This window comes from Ranitomeya imitator, chromosome 6 (assembly GCF_032444005.1).
Source record: "Ranitomeya imitator isolate aRanImi1 chromosome 6, aRanImi1.pri, whole genome shotgun sequence".
In the NCBI taxonomy this organism is placed as follows: Eukaryota; Metazoa; Chordata; class Amphibia; order Anura; family Dendrobatidae; genus Ranitomeya; species Ranitomeya imitator.
The window spans coordinates 501,818,408-501,838,049 of NC_091287.1; the positions used below are offsets into that span (position 1 = coordinate 501,818,408).

A 19,642-nucleotide genomic window follows, 5' to 3' on the forward strand; every position below is an offset into this window, starting at 1 on the left:
ATTTCTGTCATACATCCTCACCATTCCTCCAATTTTCTCCTTCAGTAGATGCTGAGACTGAAAATGAAGCGGCATTCAAGATCCTTGGCATCCACTTAAAGCGTCTCTGATGCTAGCCCATTCTCAGCTCTGACATATCTTCTGTATATGTTGGCAGAGACAGAAAACCTATTAGTGATACAGTACTGGAAGGAGCAGGCTCCATTAAAAATGTGGAGTGTAAGACTGGGAGACGAGACGGAGAATCTACTGTAGCCATCTATTTTGAGATTTAAAGAAGACCTGTCATCAAGTCAAAAGTTACCAGTGTTTTGCTCATGTTTTATTCCCTCTGGTCCCCTAAGTATTCTGTTTATTTTTTTATTTTTAGATCCATCAAATGGTGCTGGAGATATGGGTCTTCTTATTTAGTGCGTATTTTCCTAGTCTTTATAAAAGTATGTCCCTCACAGGATCCTCTGGGGCGTGTCCTTAGGCTGCTCTGCATTATTACCCTGTGATCCACACCCCTTTATAAAGACCGTAAACATTACCACTAAATATATATTCCCATATCTCTGGATCCCTATAGTAGTTTGAAAAGAAAACGGGCAGGGTCCTCTCTCCTCCTGTACCGGTCGATGACTTGTTTTGTTCAAAATTATTTTCCTTCTTTGTTTAATTATATATACCACTTTTCACATGTAAAGCGCCATGAAATAAATGGCGCTATAATAATAATAATAATTAATAATACTAATTAAGAGATCCGTTCTTCACGTACATGTTTTAGCTTGTATTTTTCATGAACCGAATACGTACACATTATAATCTATAAAACTGATCGTACGTCTGTGTTTTTTTTTTTTTGCAGATCATATACCGGTATTTGCAAAAAAAAAATGTCACTCATGCAAGTCTGTGGGTCCGGGAAAGTTACAGACAGCACACGGATGCCACCCATGGTCACTTTTAAGGAAATGCTTTATAAATTTTTTTTTACCAATCAAGAAAATTTCTAATTGCTAAAAGTTGGTCACCATACTGATGAAAATTGGTCCTTTTTTTTACATGCACGAGAAAAAAAAAAGACATCTGGATGATTGCTAATTTGTAGAACGCAGCAGACATCTCTAAGAGAATATTTTTAAAAAGTATTTTAAAATGAATGAACATGAAAAAAAAATCTAGAAATGGAAAAAAAATTGTAATGACAGCATTTTGTTTCAACATGTCAGAGGAAACAACGTTAACTATCAGGCCAAAGTCTGCTGACCTTGCACAATGCTGCACTCGCTGAGTGTAGAGCCGGCTCTATTCTGGTTGCATGTCAATGTGAATGGACAGGAGGTTTTGTCACGAGGCTTCTTTACTTTCTTCACATGGGATAGAAAGGGGGATTTACGACAGTGACCTCGCTAAAGTCAAACACAACTCTTGCTGTGGTCTGCATGAAGCCAATAAAAGAAGTTAGAACCTGTTATAGATGGAAAATTGTTATTAATCTTATCTTCTAACTAGCTGAAGACCCCGGCGTTGCCTGGGCATAGTAACTGTGGTTAGTTATAGCACCTCACTTCTCTTATTTTCTCCCTTACACCTCTCATTTTCCCCTTCACTCCTCTCATTCCCCCCTAACACTTGTCATTTTGACCTCACATCTGTCATTTTCCGATCACTCCACTATTTTCCCTCACTCCTCTCATTTTGCACTCAGACCTTTTCATTTTCACCTCACACCTCTCATTTTCCCCTCAGTATATACATGTTTGTCATCTCACTTATATATAGTATACACCTGTACTGTATGTCATCTCCTGTATATAGTATATACTTGTATGTCATCTCCCCTGTAAATAGTATATACCTGCTGTATGTCATCTCCTCCTGTATATAGTATATACCTGTATGTCATCTCTTCTGTATATACTATATACCTGTATGTCATCTCCTCTATATAGTATATACCTGTATGCCATCTCCTGTATATAGTATACACCTGTATGTCATATCCCCTGTATATAGTATATACCTGCTGTATGTCATCTCCTCCTCTATATACCTGAGTCATCTCCTCTTTTATATAGTATATACCTGTATGTCATCTCCTCCTGTATATAGTATATACCTGTAAGTCATCTCCTGTATATAGTATATACCTGTGTGTCATCTGCTCCTGTATATAGTATATACCTGTGTGTCATCTGCTCCTGTATATAGTATATACCTGTGTGTCATCTCCTCCTGTATATAGTATATACCTGTGTGTCATCTCCTCCTGTATATAGTATATACCTGTGTCATCTCCCCTGTATATAGTATGTACCTGTATGTCATCTCCCTTGTATATAGTATATACCAGTGTGTCATCTCCTCCTGTATATAGTATATACCTGTGTGTCATCTCCCCTGTATATAGTATATATGTGTGTCATCTCCTCCTGTATATAGTATATACCTTTATGTCTTGTCCTCCTGTATATAGTATATACCTGTGTCATCTCCCCTGTATATAGTATATACCTGTGTGTCATCTCCCCTGTGTATAGTATATACCTGTGTGTCATCTCCTCCTGTATATAGTATATATCTGTGTGTCATCTCTTCCTGTATTAGACCTTGTTCACACATTATTTGGTCAGTATTTTTACCTCAGTATTTGTAAGCTAAATTGGCAGCCTGATAAATCCCCAGCCAACAGGAAGCCCTCCCCCTGGCAGTATGTATTAGCTCACACATACACATAATAGACAGGTCATGTGACTGACAGCTGCCGTATTTCCTATATGGTACATTTGTTGCTCTTGTAGTTTGTCTGCTTATTAATCAGATTTTTATTTTTGAAGGATAATACCAGACTTGTGTGTGTTTTAGGCCGAGTTTCATTTGTCAAGTTGTGTGTGTTGAGTTGCGTGTAGCGACATGCATGTAGCGACTTTTGTGAGATGAGTTTTGTGTGGCGACATGTGTGTAGCAACTTTTTGTGTGTCGAGTTGCATGTGACAGGCTAGTGTAGCAAGTTGTGTGCAGCAAGTTTTGCGCATGGCGAGTTTTTCGCGTGGCGAGTTTTATGTGTGGTGCGTTTTGAGTATGTGCAAGTTTTGTGTGAGGCAACTTTTGCATGTGTTGCAACTTTTGTGCATGTGGCAATTTTTCCACGTGTGGCGAGTTTTCCATGAGGTGAGTTTTGCACGTGTGGCGAGTTTTGCGTGAGCCTAGTTTTGCATGTGGCGTGTTTTGGGCGTGGCGAGTTTTGAGCGGCGACTTTTGTGTTTCGACTTTTATGTGGCGAGGTTGGTGTATGTGTGGTGAAATGTGTGCTGAGGGTGGTATATGTGTTCAAGCACGTGGTAGTGTGTGGCGCATTTTGTGTGTGTGTTCATATCCCCGTGTGTGGTGAGTATCCCATGTCGGGGCCCCACCTTAGCAGCTGTACGGTATATACTCTTTGGCGCCATCGCTCTCACTCTTTAAGTCCCCCTTGTTCACATCTGGCAGCCGTCAATTTGCTTCCAACACTTTTCCTTTCACTTTTTCCCCCATTATGTAGATAGGGGCAAAATTGTTTGGTGAATTGGAACGCGTGGGGTTAAAAATTCACCTCACAGCATAGCCTATGACGCTCTCGGGGTCCAGACGTGTGACTGTGCAAAATTTTGTGGCTGTAGCTGCGACGGTGCAGATGCCAATCCCCTACACACACACACACACACACACACACATTCAGCTTTATATATTAGATATACCTGTAAGTAGTGTTGAGCATTCCGATACCGCAAGTATCGGGTATCGGCCGATATTTGCGGTATCGGAATTCCAATACCGAGTTCCGATATTTTTGTGATATCGGGAATCGGTATCGGGATTAAGACTCATGTGTAAAATAAAGAATAAAAATGCTTCTGTTACTAAGAATGAGCGCGTTAACGACCTTCGATGACGTCGTGGCTTGTGATTGGTCGCGTGAGCGTCAGCTGACCGCTCACGCGACCAATCACAAGCCGCGACGTCATCGAAGGTCCTTAACGCGCTCATTCTTAGGAAGGGAATCATGGCGGTTGCAGCGGTGACAACCAGGGCGCGTCTGAGGGTAAGTATATTATTATTATTATTATTATTCTTTATTTTACACATCAATATGGATCCCAGGGCCTGAAGGAGAGTTCCCTCTCCTTCAGACCCTGGGAACCATAGAGGATACCTTCCGATATTTGTGTCCCATTGACTTGTATTGGTATCAGATATCGGTATCGGCGATATCCGATATTTTTCGGATATCGGCCGATACCATCCGATACCGATACTTTCAAATATCGGACGGTATCGCTCAACACTACCTGTAAGTCATCTTCCCTGTATATACATGTATGTCATCTCCTCCTGTATATAATATATAGCTGTATATCATCTCTCCTGTATATAGTATATACCTGTATGCCATCTCCTCCTGGCTGTCAATTTGCCTCCAACACTTTTCCTTTCACTTTTTCCCCATTATGTAGATAGGGGCAAAATTGTTTGGTGAATTGGAACGCACGGGGTTAAAATTTCGCCTCACAACATAGCCTATGACGCTCTCGGGGTCCAGACGTGTGACTGTACAAAATTTTGTGGCTGTAGCTGTGACGGTGCAGATGCCAATCCCGGACATACACACACACATACACACACATTCAGCTTTATATATTAGATTGTCTAATTTTTTACCTGGTGTAAATGCTGCCGTTCTACTGAAACTAGTATTTTTCTTTTGTTCCTGTCCCTCTCCATTCCAGAGATATGATCCTCTCTTCCTTGGATGTAAATCTGGTCTTTTTGCCCAACTGAGCGTGGGCCTCAAAAGTACTTCCATAGAAGGAGATTGAGGACCATGTACATAAGGATGTATCCACGGAAGACCAGGTCATTTTCTTTGACCTTCTAGTCTTTCAAGTCTTGGTCGACGTTACTGTATTCCTCTTCAGGAATCTTTACAAGTGGTGAAAATGAAATATATTATTCAAATTCACACAATTATGCCCTATAATTGTGATTTTATCACATTTTCTTTCGACCTACTATAAAAAAGTCAACTTTTTAATGTTCTCCTCCTGGAAAGACTTCTGTTCTTAGATCACATTTCCATAAGCCGAAATGAAAAATTAAAAAAAATCCCCATTCTATTTCACTATATTAGTCATAAACTTTGGAGCTCCTACCAATTGTGCTTGTTAAGGGAATTACCCATCATAGATGAACCCCCGAGCCCGATAGAGATATTAGGATCAGACGGAAGTTTTCTATCTACTTCAGTAGGTTTCAATAGTATAAAAAGAACTCGCTGAACAATGGGGGTTGCCACGGCCACGGCCTTTGAAGCAGAATTAATTATATTTAATCTATTATTACAATGCCCACATTCCCCGTTCCCATGGACTCTTGAGATACGTAGTAAAACGATATCTCCGAACATATATTGTGTGCCAACAGGATGAAAAAACTATATACATAGTGTTTCCATCCTGTTCGCACATAATATATGCTCGGAGATATCGTTATACGTATATATATATATATACACATATATATACATATACATATATATACACATATATATACATATATATATATATACATATATATACATACAGTCATGGTCAAAAGTATTGACACCCCTGCAATTCTGTCAGATAATACTCATTTTCTTCCTGAAAATGATTGCAAACACAAATTCTTTGGTATTATTATCTTCATTTAATTTGTCTTAAATGAAAAAACACAAAAGAGAATGAAGCAAAAGGCAAAACATTGATCATTTCACACAAAACTCCAAAAATGGGCCAGACAAAAGTATTGGCACCCTCAGCCTAATACTTGGTTGCACAACCTTTAGCCAAAATAACTGCGACCAACCGCTTCCGGTATCCATCAATGAGTTTCTTACAATGCTCTGCTGGAATTTTAGACCATTCTTCTTTGGCAAACTGCTCCAGGTCCCTGATATTTGAAGGGTGCCTTCTCCAAACAGCCATTTTTAGATCTATCCACAGGTGTTCTATGGGATTCAGGTCTGGACTCATTGCTGGCCACCTTAGAAGTCTCCAGTGCTTTCTCTCAAACCATTTTCTAGTGCTTTTTGAAGTGTGTTTTGGGTCATTGTCCTGCTGGAAGACCCATGACCTCTGAGGGAGACCCAGCTTTCTCACACTGGGCCCTACATTATGCTGCAAAATTTGTTGGTAGTCTTCAGACTTCATAATGCCATGCACACGGTCAAGCAGTCCAGTGCCAGAGGCAGCAAAGCAACCCCAAAACATCAGGGAACCTCCGCCATGTTTGACTGTAGGGACCATGTTCTTTTCTTTGAATGCCTCTTTTTTTCTCCTGTAAACTCTATGCTGATGCCTTTGCCCAAAAAGCTCTACTTTTGTCTCATCTGACCAGAGAACATTCTTCCAAAACGTTTTAGGCCTTTTTAGGCAAGTTTTGGCTAACTCCAGCCTGGCTTTTTTATGTCTCGGGGTAAGAAGTGGGGTCTTCCTCGGTCTCCTACCATACAGTCCCTTTTCATTCAGACGCCGACGGATAGTACGGGTTGACACTGTTGTACCCTCGGACTGCAGGGCAGCTTGAACTTGTTTGGATGTTAGTCGAGGTTCTTTATCCAACATCCGCACAATCTTGCGTTGAAATCTCTTGTCAATTTTTCTTTTCCGTCCACATCTAGGGAGGTTAGCCACAGTGCCATGGGCTTTAAACTTCTTGATGACACTGCGCACGGTAGACACACGAACATTCAGGTCTTTGGAGATGGACTTGTAGCCTTGAAATTGCTCATGCTTCCTCACAATTTGGTTTCTCAAGTCCTCAGACAGTTCTTTGGTCTTCTTTCTTTTCTCCATGCTCAATGTGGTACACACAAGGACACAGGACAGAGGTTGAGTCAACTTTAATCCATGTCAACTGGCTGCAAGTGTGATTTAGTTATTGCCAACACCTTTTAGGTGCCACAGGTAAGTTACAGGTGCTGCTAATTACACAAATTAGAGAAGCATCACATGATTTTTCGAACAGTGCCAATACTTTTGTCCACCCCTTTTTTATGTTTGGTGTGGAATTATATCCAATTTGGCTTTAGGACAATTCTTTTTGTGTTTTTTTCATTTAAGACAAATTAAATGAAGATAATAATACCAAATAATGTGTGTTTGCAATCATTTTCAGGAAGAAAATGAGTATTATCTGACAGAATTGCAGGGGTGTCAATACTTTTGGCCATGACTGTATATATATATATATATACATATATATACATATACATATATATATATATACATATATATACATAATATATATATATATATATATATATATATATATATATATATATATATATATATATATATATACATATATATATATATATATATACATATATATATATATATATATATATATATACACACACACTTTTCTGAGCATAAAAAATACTGAATCATTTTTCTTGGCATAAAAACTACCGATATCCTGATATAAACCCATCAGGACCCCATTATGGGTGATTGGGGATTGCCAAGATTTGTTTGGCTCGGTTACAAGGTTGTCTGGCTATGCTTTAGTTGCTGACTGTGGGCATTTATGTTCCTATTACTTGTTTGTGTGTCGTCTTCTTCTTCTTCTGTCCTCTTTAATCCAATTAAGTCCAGAAGGGCCTGATAATGACTAAAGGCTCCTTGCACATGGCACCGAGGTTGTACAGCGGGACAGGTCAGGTGTCTTAGGTACTATTTGTCTAGAGCTATTCTTCCCTAGAAGTTCTGCACATACAGCATTTGGGGAAGATAAAAGTACAGTAAAGGCCTCATGCCCTATTATGACTTTTCTAATAATGTCACATGCTCTAATGACCCAAAGACTCACACAATAATACGTATTTTTACAATGAGCATCTACAGGCGACAGTAGCAAAAATTGGGATTCTACATTTAAAGCGGTTATCCACTACTAGGACAGCCCCTTTCTTGGACTAAATGTTTGGCCCCAATAAAATAAAAAGCCCTATACTCACCTCCCGTGCAGGCGATGTCAGCACTCACGGTCCCCGGAGCTCTGGTGCGGTGTTGTGACTCGTTGTGCCCGGCGCTCAATCAGTGCTCGCGTCACTGTCCTCGCTTTCATATGGATTGAACATGAAGACAAAGTCAGAGATCAACTGCAGCCCGGACTTCTTGTTCAATCCGTACGAAGACGCAGACAGTGATGCCAGCTCTGATTGGGCGACGGACTCACGTGTCACAAAAACAGAACGGGAATCCCGGGACTGCGAGTGCCGACACCACTAGCACCGTGCCGGCAAGGGAGGGGAGTATAGGCTTTTTTATTTTATAGGTTTAGCTCAAGTAGTGGACAACCTCTTTAATATGTACGGACCTATTTTTTTTATACGCTCATGTGACCCTAGCCTTACTTGTCATATACGCCAGATATACTCCAAAGGCATAGTATGAACATACCTGAACATATAAACCGATTAAAGAGTTGTTCCTAAATTATTAAGCCGTGCTCTATCCATAAGATATGGGATAACTTACTGATCGCTGGGGATCTGGATTGTTGGAACCCGCAATGATCCTGAGAACGGGGCTCTGAGACTCAGATCTGGCACTGTGGCGCCATGTTGAATAGAGTGGAGGTGCACATGCTCAGCCTCCGCTCCATTCATTGATCATGGGACTGTCGGAAATAGCGGGCACTGTTCCAATAAAAGGAAAGGAAGATCAGCAAGTGCACTGTGGATAGGTGATGACTGGGAATGACCCTAGAACAGCGGTCCCCAACCTGTAGCTCGGGAGCCACATGTGGCTCGCGAGCCCATGAATCGTGGCTCGCGGCTGTCTTCCAGCTTGGTGCATTAGCTCCAGATCTAGCAAACAGGTATGAAGAGCACATCTGAAAATTGTGAAGTTTGTGAGCAGCCCTGCACAGAAGAGCAGAACTGAATCCACATATACTGGTCTTATGGGTTTTGAGATAATTTAAGTATGCTACGCTGGAGACAAGATGATACCACCTGTCAGAGGAGGTGTTTGAAGCTGGATGTGACAGTGTCTTGGAGGTGCTTTATAGGAGAATACTGAATTGGGGTATTGTGGGAAACCCTGGATCTTTGTATACTGCTTTGGGGTGATTTTTGTGGAAAAGCTTTAGTTACCATTATGCCTGTAATGGGGGCTTTGATTGCCAAAATTGTGAGGGGGCGGGAGTTGAGTGTGGCTCGCGACCCTCTCTCAAAGCTGAATGTGGCTTTCAAGGTCAGAAATGTTGGGGACCTCTGGCCTAGAACATACATGGATGAAAAAAAAAAGTGATAGCCTATTGCTCCCTTTCTCTTCGGGGAGTAGATCGCCCTACAGAGACTGAAAGGAGTGCACCATGCTCCTAAGGGCTCATGCAGACATCCGTGCATACTGGTCCAAGCAAGGCCGGCTGATGCACAGACTGGCCATGGGTCTGTGATGAAGCCGTCACGCACGGGTCATGAGAGCTTCCGCCATCCTGTGCATTGCGGTCCGAAATCAAATTTTTCAATGTGTTCAAGATTGGCATCGCTGTTGTTGACGTCAGTCTAGAGAATCTCAAAGTGCGAGCCGCAATAGTCCATGGCAAATCTTCCCGTAGACGGTGGTAGAAAAGCATTGCTTTCCTCCAAACTGACACATCTTACTTTCTGCAAACTTTTTATAACAACCCGTTTACACGCAGCGTATGGGAGGAATTCTTAGGAAACATTTTTGTCATTTTACCATCTATCGCATAAAGAAAGCAGAAATCCAGAAGCGACCGGAATTAGAGGGGTAAATAACAAATTAGAACGGAGAAGATCAGCTGATAATGTAAGCTTGATGGATGACCTCATTACACACACTGCAAAAAAAACACAAAATTCCTTGCATTACACAGAGGATGCTGCTTAAAAAGGGCACAGGCAAGAGCCGGGACTAATTGGATGAAGTTTTCAATCTATTTTTAAAGAAATAGTCACAAAGCCGCGCATGGAATGAAGGGTCTCTGGACGGATAATGAGTCGGATTTTTGGCTGAAACCATAGTGACTTGCATTGACTCCACAAACTTTTTACGGCTGGAGTAATGTCATGATACTCCGGCTAGAAATTTTGACGTTCCGCCATTGTTACAAGTCCAAAAGAAGTTATGGCATCAAAAATGATCGAGGAGTGGACTCTGCAAAATAACTCCCCTCCAAATTAAAAAAACTGCGAGCGGAACCCGAGAGCAAGTGACCCTCATTACTGCCAATATCAGATATCAGACCTCATTAACCCTGTTTTGGCTGGACCTCAGTGAGAAAGGCCACTGGTGGGTCATCACGCGAGCCAAATTCTTAGAAAACAGTGCTGGCAATCCTACAAAATTTCTGTTGCTAGTTTTTGGCAAAATCTTATTTTATGGTAATCGCGCCAATATGCCACACTTTTATCAAACTGTGCAAATTTACCCCATAAATAAAAAGCAAAAAAAGAGAGAGGGTCGGCAAATCTTCTGGGCTCCACTGATAATGGCCGAATGCAGTGATTCAAGAAGGTATCATGTCCCCATGTGTTTCATGTAGGTGGGGAATGAGGCGTGGAGGAGTAATGTACAAGTGGAGACTAGAAGTGACGGGGCATGAAAAAGGCATGGCTTTGGGTGGAAATTGTTGGCAACAACAGTTAAAGGGGTTGTCTGCTGAAAACATGTTAGCGCCTGTCCATAGAAAAGTCAGTATCATATTCATCGGAGGGGGATCCCCATTGATCAGCAAAACAGGGCACTTTCAACCCCGATAGAATGGAGTGACAGTGCACTTGCTCGACCACTACTTCATTCATTTCCCATGGGGCTGCTGGCTTTTTTTTTTAGAAATCCAAAAGAGAATGAATGGGGTGGCAGCATAACAAGATGAAAGTGAGTTGTTCTTCAAATTGGTGGGGATTGCAGGAGTAGGACCCCTACAATCAATAAGTCATCACCTAACTCGTGGATAGGTGACAACCTTTTGGAACTCGTCAACCCCTATAAACATTGATGGCCTTTTCTTTAAACCTAATGTACAGGTATAATCAGAGTCAAATTTTGTCCTCTCAACGGAGAGAGGTATTATCCAGAAGCCAATTTTTTTCCAAAATTTAACCACTTTCTGGCACACGAACAACCCCTTTAAACATTTTCTCTGTGCAATGTGTTCTATGCAATTTGACCCGCACCTAATAACCCTCTTGTAGCCTCATCCAGTTGTATATAGTAGAATTTTTCTTTAAGAGTAATCATTAGTGGGGTGCGATCGCCGGGGTCCCCCTAATTTTCTGGGTTCTCAGTTACAAGGAATGGATAAAAATAGCAAAAGTAGTAAAATAATAAACCTGTTTAATGCTGACACGAGACTTAAGTGTAGGGAGAGGCGGAGGGGATTCCGGACCGTTCTGTCAATGAAGTGTTTACATGACATCCGTAGGCTCATAGAATAACAAATGTTCTCAGCCACTAAGGACATGGCGAGCTATAAATGTACACGGCTCTAGGAGGGCAGCGTGATCATGTCATGGAAGCCACAGTCCTGTTGGCACGAAAAAGTTTTGCGGCTAAATTCCTGGAGGGGATGAAATTCCGCACATTACAGCCAGCAGCAGATTAGCAAACACAAGTCTACCACTCTAACACCACGGGGGACCTTATGCACTACAAATGCCAGCAGGTCCACCTAGCCACAGGAAAAAAAAAACCTAGCACATACAAATTAGAGTGATGTAGTATTGTTTTTGGAATCTATTACAACTTAAAGGTTTGGCACGAAAGTCTGCAGTCACTCTATGCAACTAGTCACGAGGCGCGCTGTCAGGATTCTCCAATGCCAGCGCTGGGAGCGGGCGGTCATGTGACCGCAAGTATGAGATTTGCATCGTTCCGGCCACATTCCGACTAGACGTCTCCAGCCTCAAGTAAACTGAGCGAGGCCAGTCAGGTCTAGTCTGAATGTGACTGCCCAATCTCGCCGCCAGCGACAGAGAATCCTGACAGCACACTCTGTGGTTACAGACTTTTGTGCTAAATCTGGACAACAGCATTAAAAAAAAACAAGTTATTCCTTATTCACATAGTTAGGGGATAACTTCCCCATTTTTGTTTCCTAAACTCTATAGAACATAAAAATAAGTACAAAACGAGTCACCTACGTCACTAAACCAGAGATTTCTACAGACAGAGAATGTACTGTGCGGCCTATAATCTCTTATGTAAATACACAGTCCCTCTCTGACCCTCGAAAATACCTAAGGGGGTGCCTCACCGGAGCAGCTAGCCTCGAAGTTTGAGAAGCACTTATGTAAGGTACTACAGAAGATATTTAAAAAATACACCTTTAGAATATAAGAAGGAATTAAAATGTTGATGTTTCACTGCTGTTTTGTGGCAGCCTGTATTCTAAACGCAAAGAATGTGTCCACCCCCTGATGAAGCTGGGCGAAACGTGCGCCAGGTTAAAACACCATTAGGGCTTCACATTGCAGCACCCTCTTTATCTTTGGTTTATTACACCTACATTATATGTCTATTGTTGCAGACAAATGTAAACCAGCATCCTCCCATTCAATGGCAGCAAGAAGGGATGTTGGAAATAGTGACAAATCGAAACACTAAGTACATGTACAAACCAGAAACTTCTAATTGTTTGAAAAGAAAAATTAAACAATTGCGACATTTTATAACTAGAAAATCTAAACAGATATTTCGTCTCGAGCGGCAAAAAAAACCACAGAGCAAATGTCAAGTTGAGCGACGCGACATCGTGTAAATGCGGAACGGATTCGTTCATAAGGACACATCACCTCGGGAACTTCAGCGGGGAACGTGCTGTACACAAAGGATGGTTCATAGAATATGGTGTAACATTACATATTTAATAACCACAAATATTTACTTTCATTGGATGAGCGAAAGTTACAGCGATAGAAGCTAAACATTGATTGCTGGCTATGATTCCTGCACAGGATCACATGTAACGTTGTGTCCATTCAATCACAAGAACTTCCAAATATATGAGATTACACCCACTAAGGCTATGTTCACACACTGCATTTTTGCAGCAGGTCTTTTTTTTAAAAAGCTATTTTATGCAAATTTAAAACTGATTTTTACAGTATCTGGAAAAGCTAGATTTCAGAAATGTGATGTACATTTTTTTTCTTTCCTGACAGCAGCGTTTTTTAAATCTGCAGCATGTCAATTCTTTCAGCATTTTTGCAGTGTTTTTTTTTACTCCTATGGAAAGCAAAGAGAAAGTGCGTTTTTGCTGCATTTTTGCAACGTTTTTAAAGAATAAAGCTAACTTTATTTCAAATGTACTATTAAGAAAAAAAAAGCAGAGTGCAGCAAAAAAAGCACCAAAAAAAGCAAAAATGCGCAAAAAAAAGCAAAGCGCAGCAAAAAAGCACCAAAAAAACCCTGCAAAAATGCACCAAAAAACAGAAAAATAACCCAGCAAAACCCACTTTTTGTAAGCAGCTTCTTTACAGCCAAGGGTGTAGGATTTGCCTGCAGAAAAAAAACACTGCAAAACTGCAACATGTGAACATACGTCCAAGGAGCTCAGGATCTAATCAAGAAATACGGAGAACAGGTTAAAGGGAAACCTGCCATCAGATTCATGTTATGCATATTTCAGGCAGCATGAATCAGTCTCCGTATGTACCGTATGTTTTATTCTGAAATGTTGGCCAAGGATGATGTGTCCAGGTATGTGCTGGGAGACGTATAGCCTTAGACAAACGGTGCAAAACTTTAATAGATGTCATCCTATTCTAGCAGATGAAGTGGAATTGCATCAAACCTATAATTTGTGACTTCCTGAATATTCCAAGACCAATACAAGGACCCAAACCAAGGTAGCTGTACCCAGATTAATCATATCATATGCACATATGTTTCCACTACCCAAGCAAAAAAAGAGCACATTTCCATATGCTGAACCCACTATACTGCCCAGACATACTGCCCCATAGGGTGCTCAGCCTTTCTTTTATTTGCTCCAGTATTTTATACATGAAAAGATTCCAATAACTAAGGCATCCAAGAGACTTGCTCTTAGAAAATCAAATTAGATTTTTAAAAGAGTATATAAAATAGTATATAATGAAACATTAGTAAAAGTGCAGCTAATGATAGATAGATACAGTAGATAGATAGATAGATATTCATTTGTTGCATTGTACTCACTGCTTTGTGATCATGGCTTTGTATCCATGCTGAGGCCACAGGAGATGTTATCTGGTGCAAGGTGTTACAGCATAAGGATGTAGCCCAGTCCAATGCCTTTGATCAAATAACCTCCCCCAGTGTGTTGGCCAATTGCAAATTTATCCAACATCAGCTCCCACAATCCCTTTCACCTGATCCTCTACTTAGCCCTATAAATTTAGTAGCATTCTAGGGGGCACGCGTTCGGGGTCAGGCACGCGTCTCCCGGCAGCAAAAGTATCATGAAGTGCAGTTATTTCAACGGCAGTTAGTCACGGCATGAGTCAGGACCCCACTCTATGTGTCTGTCTCTTTTGGGTATGTCTGCTGAGTAAGCACTTCTTTTTACTTGGATCTAGCTTTTCTATTAACCCATCTTACTCCTTCATCATGTTTACATATGCCCTTACAGTGTTTGCTCCACTAATTCTCACTCTCCTTCGCTATCCACAAACCCCAGCACCCTCTAACCAAATAATCATCTCCCCTTCCCTCTTACCTCCCCACCTGACCTCCTCTGCTGAGCTGCTCCTCAACCTCAAATCTGTCCTAATAAAACATAAAACAAGCCGCCCACTCTTCTTCTCCCACCTGCTCTCCCTTTCTCTGCTTCTCCTTACTGCTGGCGACATATCTCCCAACCCTGGAACCCCACAGCTCATACCTCCCATTCCTACCCCCTCCTACCACTCCCTATCTAATATGAACTACTGCAATCTTTCCAACATAAAACCCGTGCCCCTGACGCTCACCCCCCTGCTACCTCTCTCTGGAGCACTCTGGAATGCCCGCTCAATCTGCAATAAGCTTCATGTGATTCATGACCTTTTTCTCTCTCACAAGCTTGCCTTCTTCAGCCTCACAGAAACACGGCTAACAACCTCTGACACCGCTTCCCTTGCTGCGCTGTGTTACGGCGGCCTCCATTTCACCCACACCCCTCACCCCGGCAACAGACATTGTGGAGGAGTGGGTCTTCTCCTTTCTTTAACCCAACCTCACCTCTACCCTCCCTTATCCTCCCCTCCTTTGAAGTCCACTCTGTCCGCATCTACTCGCCCTCCAACCTCCAAGTGACCCGGCCACTGCCTGCTAAACAGGCCTAGTTCACAACCCTTGTATCTTCCTTATCCTACAACCCCAAACAGTTATTAAAAACTTTTAACTCCCTCCTCCGCCCCCCACTGCCCCCTCCAACCTCCCTCATCTCTGCTGAGGACTTTGCCACACACTTTAAAAATAAGATCGACCAAACAAGGCAAGTCTTCTTCATTGTTCAACCACCACAATCCCTTTGCGTACCAGACCAATGCCCAAACCCCATAACCTCCCTATCCAACATCACTGAAGGGGGGATTCATTGTCTCCTCTCCAAATCATACCTCACCACCTGTGTGCTTGACCCCATCCCATCCCACCTCCTCCCCAACCTCACCACCACTCTTATCCCATCCCTAACCCACCTCTTCAACCTATCACTAACTTCTGGCACCTTCCCTTCTGCTTTCAAACATGCCACAATCACGCCTATCCTTAAAAAGCCAACTCTCGATCCAACTGCTATGTCCAGCTAACGCCCAATATTGCTGCTTCCATTCACTTCAAAACTCCTGGAGCAGCACGTCCACGCTGAACTTTCTCTTTGACAATCTACAATCTGGTGTCCGCCCCCATCACTCAACTGAGACAGCCCTGACCAAAATTACTAACAACCTACTTACAGCCAAAGCTAACGGACAATACTCTATACTCCTACTCCTAGACCTGTCCTCTGCTTTTGACACAGTTGACCACTGCCTCCTACTACAGATCCTCTCCTACTTTGGCATCAAAGACCTCGCCCTATCCTGATCTCCTCTTATCTTTCCAACTGCACATTCAGCGTCTCCCACTCCCACACTACCTCCTCATCCCACCCTCTCTCTGCTGGAGTCCCCCAAGGCTCTGTTCTAGGACCCCTACTCTTCTCAATCTATACACTTGGTCTGGGACAACTCATAAAGTCACATAGATTCCAGTACCACCTTTATGCTGATGACACTCACATCTACCTCTCTGGCCATGACATCACCTCTCTGCTGTCCAGAATCCCGAAGTGTGTATCAGCCATATCCTCCTTCTTCTCCTTTCGCTTCCTCAAACTCAATGTGGAGAAATCTGAACTCATAATCTTTCCTCCATCTCATAGATCTTCCTTACCTGACCTATCTATCGCAATTAACGACATCACGCTTTCCTCGGTACCAGAAGTCCGCTGCCTCGGAGTAACCCTTGACTCTGCCCTGTCCTTCAAACCACACATCCAAACTCTTTCCACCTCCTGTCGCCTCCAGCTCAAAAATATCTCCAGAATCCGTCCTTTCCTCAACCGTCAATCAACTAAAATGCTTGTGCATGCCCTCATCATCTCCCGCCTCGACTACTGCAACATCCTTTTCTGTGGCCTCCTTGCTAACACCCTTGCACCTCTCCAGTCCATCCTTAACTTTGCTGCCAAACTAATTCATCTCTCTCCTCTCTACTCCTCCGCTTACCCCCTCTGCAAATCTATTCAATTGCTCCCATTCCCTCAGCGTATCCAGTTCAAATTAATAATACTGACCTACAAAGCCATCCATAACCTGTCTCCTCCATATATCTCTGAACTAATCTTCCCTCACACAATCTCCGGTCCTCCCACGACCGCCTTCTGTCCTCCACACTTATTCGCTCCTCAACTAACTGCCTCCAAAACTTCTCCCGAATATCCCCCATCCTCTGGAATTCTTTGCCCCAACACGTCTGACTATTAACTACATTCGGATCCTTCAGACGGAATCTGAAAGCCCATCTCTTCAGGAAAGCCTACAGCCTGCACTGACCCCGCTGCCTCCTCACCACTACTGAAGCTACCGCCTCACCAACACCGGAGCTCCTACAACCCTCAACCTACTGTCTCCTTTCCCACCATCCTGTAGAATGTAAGTCTGCAAGGGCAGGGTCCTCTTCCCTCTGTACGAGTCTGTCATTGTTAAGGTACCGTCACATTTAGCGACGCTGCAGCGATCTAGACAACGATCCCGATCACTGCAGCGTCGCTGTGTGGTCGCTGGAGACCAGCGACCAACTATGCGAAGTCCCCTGGTAACCAGGGTAAACATCGGGTTACTAAGCGCAGGGCCGCGCTTAGTAACCCGATGTTTACCCTGGTTACCAGCGTAAACGTAAAAAAAACAAACACTACATACTTACATTCCGGTGTCTGTCCCCCGGCGCTGTGCTTCTCTGCACTGACTGTGAGCGCCAGCCGGAAAGCACAGCGGTGACGTCACCGCTGTGCTCTGCTTTCCGGCCGGCCGGCGCTCACAGTCAGTGCAGATAAGCACAGCGCCGGGGGATAGACACCGGAATGTAAGTATGTAGTGTTTGGTTTTTTTACGTTTACGCTGGTAACCAGGGTAAACATCGGGTTACTAAGCGCGGCCCTGCGCTTAGTAACCCGATGTTTACCCTGGTTACCAGTGAAGACATTGCTGGATCGGCGTCACACACACCGATTCAGCGATGTCTGCGGGAGTCCAGCGACGAAATAAAGTTCTGGACTTTCTGCTCCGACCAACGATGGCACCGCAGGATCCTGATCGCTGCTGCCTGTGAAACTCAACGATATCGCTATCCAGGACGCTGCAACGTCACGGATCGCTAGCGATATCGTTCAGTGTGACGGTACCTTTAGTTTGTTTACTGTAAGTGATATCTGTAATTTGTATGTAACCCCTTCTCATGTACAGCACCATGGAATCAATGGTGCTATATAAATAATAATAAAGGATAGATAGATAGATAGATAGATAGATAGATAGATAGATAATAGATAATTATAGATAGATAATAGATAGATAGGTAATAGATACTATATAGATAGATAATAGATAGATATATAGATAATAGATAGAAAGATAATATATAGATAGATATAGATAGATAATAGATAGATAGGTAGATAATAGATAGATAGATAGATAGATAATAGATAGATAGATAGATAGATAGATAGATAGATAGATAGATAGATAGATAGATAGATAGATAGATAGATAGATATTTACATAGGTTTATTGTTAGAGTATAAATCCAGGTAATTTTGCGGGCTTTGATTTACTATCTGTGATATTCCAGCTGTGGATACAACCCTGTGTGTTTTGATCACAAATCCTGAGGTAAAATAACCAATACTGTCCACATCGATGCAGAACATCACAAAAAGGAAAATCGATGAGTGGATCAATCTTTCAGGCCATATAATGAGGGATTGTAACTCGGTCACGTTGATGCTGTGCTGGTAACATGGCTGAATGATACTATACCCTTTAAAATCTAGATAAGATGAAAGAGCCGAAAAAAAGGAAAAAAAACAACAGCAAAGAACTCTTCATTTTGTAAAAATCAGGTAACACCCAATAAAGATGTCATTAATGCTCCCACAGGAGAAATCTCCCACTTCCACTCTCCTTAATGACTAATTTGTGCTCATCCACAGCCCAAACCCTTCACTTCATTTCCTCTTATTTCTATCTATCATACACATCAATTCCATATGGAGCCAACAAAGAGCAGAACTCACAGGAGACGCCGGCGGAGGGAGACGCCGGCGGAGGGAGACGCCGGCGGAGGGAGACGCCGGCGGAGGGAGACGCCGGCGGAGGGAGACGCCGGGGCACAATCCATGTGGGGACATTACTAGGGGCCATTCGGATTCTCACTGTGATTTTTTGGAAACCAGTTTGTCAGATCTGGCAGAGGTGTTTGCTATACACTCATGCATTACTGCGGATTACAGCGACGCTTCATTATCTTCACTCAGAGTGCTATCATGATGCTGAAAATGACCCATCTATATTTATCTACCTCTGACATAGGCCGGGATTAGGATACTTAGCAAAGATAAATCCTATTCTCCCAGGCGCAAATCACATCCATGCTGAAAAAGGGAGTTACTGCGTCTCCTGAGTAAATATTAGATTGTAATGTACATAAGGCAGTCCTGGCTGCTGTGGTGCCAAGCCTTGCCAGCTGGCACAGTGCTATCTACAGTCATAAGGAAAGTTCCTGTGGTTAACATTTATTTTTCTGGCTCTACGTGACAAACAACAGCTGAAAGGCCACAGAAAAGCCCAAGCAATCAAGGCAGCAGCACAGCCCCTGCCCCAACATTGCATCGATCACATACCACCCACATCACAGGAGGCAAATACACTTTATTTTAATTTTGTGTCTGCCATCTAATATTACATAGCCTGAGTGTATTAGCATAGGAGTGCAATATACTCCTGTATGGCGCCATGTATATAACTGCATGCAATTTACTGACAATACGCTGAATATTAGTGCATGCAAGGCACTGCTATGTAAAGACA

General features: G+C 42.6%; 1 protein-coding gene across 2 annotated transcripts in view; it reads right to left on the reverse strand.

Moving 5' to 3' along the window:
- Nucleotides 1–19,642, reverse strand: part of NCALD (neurocalcin delta) — a 108,720-nt gene that overhangs the window by 80,645 nt on the left and 8,433 nt on the right. The window contains exon 1 of one of the 2 annotated variants that reach the window (XM_069731717.1): nucleotides 14,226–14,335. The exons of the other annotated variant lie outside the window; for it this stretch is intronic. The gene's annotated coding sequence lies outside the window, so the exon portion shown is untranslated. Of the gene's footprint in view, nucleotides 1–14,225; nucleotides 14,336–19,642 lie in introns of those variants that run through there. 2 annotated transcript variants of the gene reach the window in all.